The sequence below is a fragment of the Helicoverpa zea genome, chromosome 22 (genome assembly GCF_022581195.2).
Source record: "Helicoverpa zea isolate HzStark_Cry1AcR chromosome 22, ilHelZeax1.1, whole genome shotgun sequence".
In the NCBI taxonomy this organism is placed as follows: domain Eukaryota; kingdom Metazoa; phylum Arthropoda; class Insecta; order Lepidoptera; family Noctuidae; genus Helicoverpa; species Helicoverpa zea.
Window position 1 is genome coordinate 6564602 of NC_061473.1, and position 8031 is coordinate 6572632.

Consider the following 8031-nt stretch of genomic DNA (forward strand, 5'->3'; position numbering starts at 1 on the left):
CGATTTCTATTCGATTTTGACATTATTAACTTAGGAGAATCGGGCCCCTGGATTATAGCAAGCTTACAATTAACAATTTTTTATTGTAGCAAGCTTACAGCAAACTGGTTATTTTCCGCGGTTTTACTTGCGTCTCTTGGAACATACTTACCGTACTGGGATAAAGTATTATAGACGAGTATGGTAGGTACGATTGGTAATGGAATGTTAAGACGAATAGGTACTTACCTACCTACCAAATTAGACGAACATGTTGTGGACTGCTTCTTTGATGAAACCCGAGGCTTAAATATGAAAAGAGTAATTTTATATTATGGTGTCACAAAAATGTATTCTGCGTCTAAATAAGTGCTAGTACCCAGCTATGTTCATAGCAAGTTTACAGTCCCCAATTAGGTACCAACAAAATCATATGAATTTCTTAACTTTTGTGTGTCCGTGTATGTAGTAGCTATAACTTGGACAGACAGACAGTATTCCTGCAATCCATAGTCGCCAGTCGCCAATCGTTCGTCTTATATTACGACAAACAGCTGATTGACACTATCCAGTCTCGTTGAAATCTGAAGCAACATTGAGAAATTTAATATAACAAGCAAGTACTGAGCTCAGAAACTTGGGTAATCGAATTACCAAACATGTGTGCGTTACGCAATCATAGACAATATGGAAAGTGGCGGGAAATTGCGCAGAGACAATTTCGGCGAGATCTGTGCAAGTGCGCAAGCATCGGCTCGAGTCGGGGACTGGTAGCATAACAACTCTATGTTATATATTGGAATATATTTTCGAAAAGTTGTAAGTTAGACACCTGGTTCAAGTTTTTTTTTCAGAATCAGCAAATCTAAAACATTGATGTACTTACCCTAAATTCAATAAAATTGATACTCAACAAACAAACTCTTCAGATGTTTTTATTAAAAAGCTAATGAGTTTTTTCTCTTGAATGCGCTAGTCTCTGGAAATAGTAAACTGTTTCAATGTTAGATAGCCCATTTATAGAGGTTAGTTGTAGGCTGTAGGCTACTTTTCATCCGGCTGAGTGGAGTATTCCCCAAAGGACGCGGTCGGAAACTCGGGCGGTAGCTAGTTTTTCAAAAATCCAAAAATATGTTTTGATTCACGTTGTCTGCTATGAGTATACTGACCCTTTTCAAGGACCATATCATACAAAAAATAACCTTGCATTGGTACTTACTGCATTTGAAGTGCATTGTCGGCGAACTAAAAGAAGCGTTAAAAAAATTATCATTACAATTGACTGCATAGTTTTTGAAAAATATTTCGCGTATACAAATGACACTATTACACATATATTTCTTAGAAGCATACGTGATACATTTCGGACAGATATATAAAAAATATATGTATGAAGTATGTTTGTAAATAAGTATATGGAATATGACCACGTGTGACTCTTTTGACCGCGGCTTACTATCAATACAAATTTTAAAAGCTTTAGTTTAAACATGCACATACATTATTGAAATGTGGTTTTGAAATATTTTTTACAAGATACCTATAAAATAGTATGTAGGTACGGTAAAGTACCTACCTAAGATGCAGTAAAAAAACAATGGCCGAAGTTCACCGACAAGACAACATAACCATCAGTTTTCTGTGAATGTTCGCGTTCAATTTTAAAAATAAACAGTGGTTTTATAAAAATGTTGTCGCTGAAAGTGGGTCCAAAGCAAATCTACGGTTTTTTTCAGATTGAGTATATGAAAAGAAAAGGAATATCAATTTGAATCCTTTAGAACGTCGTAAAATTGACGCTTGAAGACACTGGTTTTAATATTCTTAAAATATCAAATTCTACGGCGCTTAGTTTGCAAGGGACGCGCGAAGCCGCAGTAACCAGCTACTTTATTAAAAATATATCAACTCAAATAATTTGAACACCAAGTTTTCTCTGCTATCCATCCACAATCTCACATTAGACATGAAGTTCAGTGCGCGTGCGTCTGTAGCGTGAAATTGTCACACTCTTACTTTCTCGATGGCACGATATGGCCGTCCTTCCTTTCGCTTTAATTACAACAAATCATCATTATGGCGGCAAGGTCCCTGAACTGTCATTTGTTAATCACTAGTTACGTAAATAAATGATGGTTGAAGAGTAGTTGTAGTTTTTTTTGCTACGAAATTGCTACGGTGCTACGAATGTATCGGACAAAAACAAAAGACTATCTAGTTTGTCTTCAAGCTGGGGTGGCCTCTTCTGTATAAGAGAAGGTAGCATTGATAGGCGAGTATACATAAGAAAGGTTCCCTGCGGTTTCAATCGCGTTTCGAGGGAACAACTTCTCGCTCACGTAGCTTTATAGTCTAGTAGTAGTTTCTGAAAATAGGGTGTTCAAACAAACTCCTCTGATTTATAAAACTTACAGATTTAGAAAGTTGTATGATTCACGATATCAAGCTGTTTTGTTATCACCTTTACATCTGACTTTTAAAACAACTGAAATTGACAAGTTTTAAGTTCGCGGCTGATTTGTTGACATTTCATACACATTATAGGTACCTATCTCGTCTGGAAGCTGAAACAAACTGTAGATACAGACCAAAAAGCGAAATCTAAGACATGCGGCGACAGTAATAAAGGTATATATTTTACCATTTAATACTGGTAGGTAATGGATTAATAATAGTCGATAACGTTAGAATTTTTGACGACCTCGATGGCGCAATGGTCATCATGCCGGACCGCCGAACCTGAGGTCTCGGGTTCGATTCCCGGTTCGGTTGACATTTGTGTGATGAGCATGCTTGTTGGCCGTGGTCTGGGTGTTATGATATGTATTTATAAATATGTAGCTATATGTAGTTTATCAGTTGTGTTAGCACCCATAACACAAGTTAATAAATAACTTACCATGGGGCTAACCGACCCTGTGTGAAAAAGGTGTCCCGACATTATAAAAATTTAAGTTTATAATTTACGATCGTAGGTCCACTTAGGTTACCTATAGGACAATCGAGTTTAAGGCGGTAAGTAACAAGTTTATTTAACTCATTGACAGCTCGATAAATAACTGTTTCATGTTAATTTCTGTATATAATACTATGTATAGTATAAGTATGGATAGTTGTCAAACTAGTTTGATATATAGCAGCTACTTTTATGTATGTGATTCAGCCAATATCGAAATAATCTTATGTTCATTTATTTGTTTGGCAATCTGTTTGTAGGCGCTAAATCACTTCAATTGATGCGAATATGTTGAGTAATTATGGTAAGAACAAAAAAGAGGGAACCAGTCAGATTTCAGTACGAAACTCGATGTTTGGATGGCTACATCTAAATTAGTTACGTTACGATGATTGTTCAGGGAACAGTGGACCACGAATGTTCAAGGCGTATAAGGCTCTCTATCCACTGAAGCGAAGGCTGCGGTGCAAAGAAACGAAGAAAGTTTAGGTATAATTATTTCAGCAAAATAAAACATAAACAAAGAATCATAGTCAAGTAAAGGGCTTATTAGACTTTACTAAATTTAGAAGCCTAATTAGGTTTGTCTAATTAGGTTTCTAAATGATTTAGTGACTCAGTAGCCGTACTTTTTCCTATATTTAGAAACCTACCTTCCTAAATGCGATTACATTTGTCTGAATTTAGTAACTGCATCATTTAGTTTAGACGACTGAATTTAGGCAAGTGTAATAAGCCCTTAAATGTACCTTCTTATGCTTGAAATAGTGGTGTCAAAAGTCAGTTTTCAATGGTTTTCAAGCACTAAAGTACATTGAAAATAATTTATCGATTTGAAATCGGAATGTGATCTATTGAATTTCAAACGTAGCCTTTCAAAAATGAGGCACGCGACGAATGAATTGCTTAGATTGTTCACTTGTCTACGTACTTTGCTCTGACTAAGTTAGTAGCTTTTATAATATAACTCCGGATTCGCACGAGATAACAGTATTTCCTCACTACTTAATGTATGTCATTGATGGATGTATGTCACTGTGCAGTCTACCGTACATATAAACCTTCCTATTTAATCACTCTATCTATTAAAAGAAACCGCATGAAAATCGGTTGCGTAGTTTTGAAGATTAAGCGTACACCGGGACTACGGGACAGAAAAAGCGACTTTGTTTTATAATATTATGTAGTGATGTAATATTGATTGACCGCATGAAGAGTAACCGCGCACTACAGACTAAACAGACCCACAGACGATCAACCAACAGGTGGCCTGATGTTTGTGTTGTGTTTAAAGAAAATCTTGAATGCAATCTAAATCTTTAGTCGGTCTAAAAGCGACCAAATACCTGATCGTTGTTATGTGCGTACTAACATTATTTTTCATACCAACCGATAAGCCCGAACAAACTGTCGACCGACTAAAAGTTTGCAGTGTGCATTCTGAGACTCGATATTAGGAATTCCTTTTGACGGAGTACGTAAAGTACCTAGGTGAACACGTTAGGTATGTGCTGATAATGTTGATGAAGATGATGAAAGAGAACCTTCTTGTACTAGTTGTCAAGGTTGATGTGTATCATGCACGCCTAATTTAACTGAATTGCGGCAAACTTTCAAATGATGGAATTTTTAATACTTAGGTAATTACTGGATCACGTTATTAATGATAGTGTGACCTTTTTTGCTGTCCTTGCGTCCCGAGGTAAATATTTCTCGGATAAAATTAAAGCCCAGCCTAGAGTCTAGGCTATGCTATGTAACGAAAGCGTGAAAAACTGTCAGAGAAGTTAATTGAATTTCACATTTATAATTTTATTATGTAGTAAGAATTATTAATGCTATAATTAGGTACTATACACACGTACACTTAAATGCCTTCCTCTCTTTCTTTTGCTGTGCCCATCAGGGTCCAAAATTGAGACAATAATTTTATATTTTCCACCCAATGTACATTATGGAATGCGATAAACAATATGATATGATACATTATGTAGGTACATTGAACCTGGAAGTCAGCCGTTTACCAACAAATTTTGTTATTTTTCTACATACTAAGAACATCAAGCTTTCGTGTAATTTTGGAAACAATATGGACCGTGTTTTGTTTTTCTCTATAAAGGCACGTGCATAACGAAGCTATGTTTATGTTCGCGATGAACTACACAACTATTATGGGTGATTTTCCACTTTCATGATCTCCAAAACATGCGCGCTTTTGTGTACAGCTGAAGGAAAATGGTCGTGTAAAAGAAAAGTTGGTGCCTACCACAGTAAATAAAGCGATTTCGAGTTAGCAAACTATACTCAAAATCATTTATTCAAACTCAGTTGCACAAGAGCACTTTTTGAACATCAAAATATAAAATATAGTCCCCAAAACCCTTTTACACTACTAGGTACTTCTTATATTATTATGTGTATTTGTTGGAAAATTAAAGAAGACTAATAAATTGAGCTTACAAGTATAAGATTTTGGAACTCATTTCAAGTCTTAAACGTAAGATCTGCATCTTACTACCAAGTATATATCACTATTAAAAACTATTTTTGGAGTCACGGCAATCAAAGCATGGAAACTCAATAGATATCTAGCTGTTATCTCTCTCTATGTTTAAAAATTAAATCAGCTCAAAAGTTTTGACTTTGGAGCTTACGACTTTCGAATTTATGACAAGTAAGGATTGCTGCTAAAATGATAGCAATTTAAATTGGAAAATCCGAAAAACCAGTGTGTCGTTTGCCTGTACTACAACAAGGCAGTTGACACAATCAAGATGTTATCTGGGGCGTACACCTCGAGTCGACAGGTTTCACACTCGTCGTCACTCGCATGAGCAACTGTCATCGTACTGTATCATATCATATGTTGGCTTTACCTGCATTCATTGTAGAAAAACTCCATCCATCTCCCGAGGCTTTTCCCAACTATGATAGGGTCGGCTTCCAGTCTTTGTAAAAAACTATAGGTAATACTTAAGAAGAGAATATTTTTGGATTTTGATTGAATTGAGGAGGCCAGGTCTGCATCGTTTTATGTATAACATTAATACTCAAATGTTGCCTGTAAAATTGGAAGACGATCCAAACTTAAATATCTGGGAAAGTCCTCTTACAGCTAGGTTCGTTCATCAAGTTTAATTACCTACGCTCGATTGGGTATTGTGTAACATAGGAGTTAAGCGATCGTTTAAGTAAGCATGGTAACAAGTTACGGTACCTTGTTAAATTCAGGATAATTTTGTAAATCTCAATCTGTAATCTGACCAGTCCTTGGGACCTGAAACTATCCATTCGGGTTATGATGACGACAATTTGATGCCAGTATTTCGCAAAAAAAGCCCAAAGACGTAAATTCAAGAATTGATTGATTTAAACAAACACTAATATTTATGAGTAAGTTTACACTTACATATTTTCCTCATCTGATAAGCGTTATAAGTACCTACTCCTTGTTAAACAAGATGATGAAGATCTTTTTACAATTAATAGATAACAATTTAATTACTAAGAAAATTCTTAATTAACTTTCATTTTCAGTGGGAAGTTACTTTTCTGTGAATAAGAAAAACTTTCTTCTAACTTAAGTTTTAATTTTAAATTAAAGAAATGCATCATCTTAATTTATTACGTTTTGAGAAATAAATTAATTGCATTTATTATTTTAAAGCTTTGATTTTAAGTAGATATAATGAAGAAATATATTCAAAATCTAACAATAATAATTCATAAAGACCCAGTAAATAAAACATAACACGAGGCAAAACAAAACAAACTATTATAACAAGTACAGTCCACAACAAAAATCAAAGACATACCTATAACAACGTAATAAAAAAAACGCTATAAATAAAGATATAAATTAAAATACTCCACATGTAACCCGATGACTATTAAAATGCATTCGTCTTTAGCGCTCAATAAATAACATAAAAAACAAGCCGCTATGTAAAACTGCTGTAACTGACGATTTCCTCCTACCTACTAAAATTAACCGATCACTACATCTGGGTAGATCCCATTAAGGCCCCGTCTCTTCGGTCCATAAAGATGAAAACATTACACGTCCCCCTCTAACGTACTGCCGAACTCATTGAGCGAAAGAGACATCACCAAAAGATGTATTCTCGCAACTAATCAGACGTGTCCACTGTCCGGTGCGTGCGCATCCCACGCCGAAATTATCTTTTAAAATCCCCAATTGGAGTACAACGTTTTTTTATTATGAAAATAATTTCACACATTTCCATAGCTTCAATTTTAACCGTTAAAGTCATTAAGTTATGGAAATTAACATATTTTAAGCTCATAGTTTTCCAAATTCGTGAAATCGGAGATAAGTACTTTTGAAAATATATCTTATTTCTGTTGTTACAGAGCTTTAAGTTAAATGGTTCGTAACAACTTTACTTACAACTTATTGAAACGGTATCAAATAAGCTAGGTCTATGCGAGATAACTTGTAGCAATAGCGTTGTCCTTTTCTAATGTAAGCTCGATTGTTCCGTGAGTAAAAGAGACTGGTGTATTTCTCGGTTGCGACTTAAGGCTCTTTGCGTTCTCAATCGCTGACTTAACAGGTTTTTTTAGGAGTAACCAACAGTTTGCCAGATAATATTAATATGATGAAATACAGGCATACTGGTGTAATGAACTGAAAAAATATAATTATTCACTAAGCAAGATAAATTAATTGTATTTTGCATAATGTACGTAGAAAATGATGCAAATTAAATTTCGTGGAACTAATACAATGGTTTTAGAAAGATTATTTTGCTAATAAATCCTATTAAAATAACTAAAATCCACATATGTAATAGCAGAGTTGACTAAAGATATTATGGATAAATAAATTATATACAAACTGTCACGCAGTCAAATAAGTTACACAGTCACAAATTTTATCCTACGAGTTTTGTAAAAAAGAAAACTTTCACACAAATAAATACCCAGTATTTATTTTATAAAACTACTCCTATTCAAACAACCATGAAAGCAACTGCAAACCCCATACCAAAGAAAAGACACAAACGTTGCGAGCCCCTGCGTTCAGCGGCGGGCCGCGCCGGCCTGCGCTTGCGACTCCAGTCGATCGAGCA